The sequence below is a fragment of the Neomonachus schauinslandi genome, chromosome 4 (assembly GCF_002201575.2).
Source record: "Neomonachus schauinslandi chromosome 4, ASM220157v2, whole genome shotgun sequence".
Taxonomy (NCBI): domain Eukaryota; kingdom Metazoa; phylum Chordata; class Mammalia; order Carnivora; family Phocidae; genus Neomonachus; species Neomonachus schauinslandi.
Window position 1 is genome coordinate 74,119,205 of NC_058406.1, and position 2,826 is coordinate 74,122,030.

General features: G+C 42.0%; 1 pseudogene; it reads right to left on the reverse strand.

Annotated features, from left to right (window-relative positions):
* Window positions 1-2,294: 2,294 nt before the first annotated feature.
* Window positions 2,295-2,522, reverse strand: LOC123324600 (annotated as a pseudogene).
* Between the last annotated feature and the right edge of the window lie 304 nt (window positions 2,523-2,826).

Below are 2,826 nucleotides of genomic sequence, written 5' to 3' on the forward strand. Positions count from 1 at the left end.
CCATTAGGGTACTGCAAGTGATTTGTGCCAAAACAATTGATTCAGTTCAAAATTTTTTCTAGCTGGTAATTATGTCAGAAAAAGCCAGCTAAACGCAAATCAAAAACTTGTTCTATTTCACCATCTCTTTGATCATTAAGATTAAAGTTGTATTTGAATATTCATTTATCTATCAAATATGTATTGATGAGATAGTCTAGGTGGGAAAACAGGAGGGGACAACATAAACATGGCCCCTGCTTTCACAGAGCTTACACTCTGGTGGGGAAAAACCAGTAAAGATACTAGTTAATAAATATTTTCTTCTAAAGGTAACTGCTGGAGTGCCTGGGTGACTCAGTCAGCTAAGCATCTGACTCTTGGTTTCAGCTCAGGTCATGGTCTCAGGGTCATGGGATCGAGCCCCACATTGTGCTCTGTGGTCAGCCAGGAGTCTGCTTGGGATTCTCTCTTTCTCTCCCTCCGCCCCTCCCCCCTCCAAAATAAATTTAAAAATCTTAAAAAAAAATAAAGTTAACTGCCATCAGAAAAAACCAAATGGCGTAATAGAGAGTGATTTGGGAAGCTAATTTGGGTTGAGGGTCCGCTAAGCCTTTCAGAGGAGGTAATAATTGCACTGAGACCTAAACTAGAACTTTTCAAACCATAATTTGCATATGAATCAAGTGGTGATCTGGTATAAGTGCAGATTGTAATTTAGTAGGTGAGGGGTTGTGCCTGGGATTCTGCATTTCTTATAAGGTCCCAAGTGATCCCTATGGTGCTAGTCCATGAAGCACTTGTGGGGTAGGTGCTGAGGTGAGAAAAAATTTGATGTTTGGGTTAGAGAAATACCGTTTGATAGAGGCTAGGAACAGTGAGTAAGGGATGAGGAATATGCAAGAAGGTCAAAGAAGTGGGCCAAATCATGCAGGGCCTTCTGGGCCAGAAAGTTCCATTTTATTTTAGTGTGATGGAAGACAAGAAGATGTCAAGGGGGTGAAAAGTAATGGTGTAGGAAAGACGTTAGGGTTCGAAGCCGACGGCCAAGAAAGAATTGTTGAGACGTCTTTGGTGCAAGACGTCTTTTGGTTTCATGAAAGCTTGGGGACAGGACCCGTGGGCAGAAAGAGCTGCACCAGGGTCATGAGGAGTGGTCCATTCCATACTTTCAGTTTGGGAGGGGGGTTGGGGAGAGCGTAAGTCTCTGAGAAATTTTGGAAGTAAGGTTTCCAGGTCCTTGAGGGAGCTAACTATTGATGGGAAAAGGTCATTTATTCCTGTCTGATAAAACCTGAGTCATGAGACCCTTCAGGTGTATATTGGTGGGTCATATGCTTGGAGGATGATTGCCAACACGTATCTTGGCGTGTGTGGTGGGGGGTAGAGATAAAGGAAGTTTCTGAAGGAATTTTTGTATGTTAAAATAGACTTACAGGGTCATGGGGGTTGGACTAAGATTGCCTTTTGCCCTTAGCAAACTATCAACATCGAGGCAGTTGAGTCCCTAGAGCAATGTCACTCTGCCTGTTTCAAGGACTTGTCAAGGGGCTGTACGTAGTAAGGAAGCTTAATAATTTTTCTTCTGCCTTTGTTTCCCACATCAAGTAACGTGATCAGATTTAAGCTCTTGAAGATTAACCTGATGACTATGGGAATAATGAATTTTAGGGGAGCAAGAGTGGAAGGAGAAGAGGTTTCAGGAAACCAGAGTGGTACTCCTTTGTGTGAGATATTGGTGGCTTGGACCAGGACAGCAGCAGTGGACATCGGGAGCAGCAGATGGTGATGATGGTGATATAGCGGCGGAGCCTACAGGGCAAGTGCATGAATTGGATATAGGGGAGATGGGAAAGGGAATTAAGGATGTCAACTGGATTTATGTTCTGATCAATAAAGCAGGTGACACCATGTCCTGAGATGTAAAACCAAAGCAATAACAAAAAAAAATCAAAACTTGTATTTTCGGTAAATGGAAAAGGGAAAATCATCTAGAATGATTCTTACTTCTAAAGTCTCTGTTTGTATGTGTACTGGTACAAATTTCATTTAGAATCTGACATTAGAATCAAGGTGGAAGGGCAGATGCAACTGAGAATTCCTTCCCTCCCACCCTCTCTCCCTCCCTCCCTTCATTCTTTCCTTCTCTCTCTCTCCCTCTTCCTTCTTTCCTTCTCTCTCTCTCCCCCTCTTCCTTCTTCCTTCCTTCCTTTTCTTTCTTTCTTTCTTTCCCTTTCTTTCTTTCTTTCTTTCTTTCTTTCTTTCTTTCTTTCTTTCTTTCTTTCTTTCTTTCTTCTTTCTTCCTTTCTTTCTTAGCCACTCAGAGTGCTCTCTCTCACAAAGCCACCCTCCTCCTCCCTCTCACAAAGGAAGAGAAGAAAGATCATCAATGACACATGGCAGTGGCAGAGGCAACACTAAGAGCCAATTTCACCCTCAGGAGAGAACACTGCCTCTCTTCCCCATGGTTTCCAGTGCTCTACATGTTCAGAGAAACTTCTCTAGTAACAAACTATAGAAATGACGCCTGAAAGTACAGTCTTGCATCTGAGAATTTAGAATCATTTGGTAATGTATCATTTTAAAGAGAGAGAAGCAGCAGCTACCCTGATAGGTGATGGAGGTTCTCTGGCAAGCAATGTTTTGCATTATAATGTAAATTAAATAGACTCTTTTGCCTAAGCCTGGAATTTTCCAATGGAAGTTGATTTCTTAGAACAGGGATGGATGGAAAGTTAGGGTATTTCTAAAGACCCACCAGTAAAATAGCAGCGTTTTACCCTCAGAGATTGCTCCCTTTTGGATTCCCGTGACTAATTTCTGTCATTTGAAAGAGTTTAAGAAAAA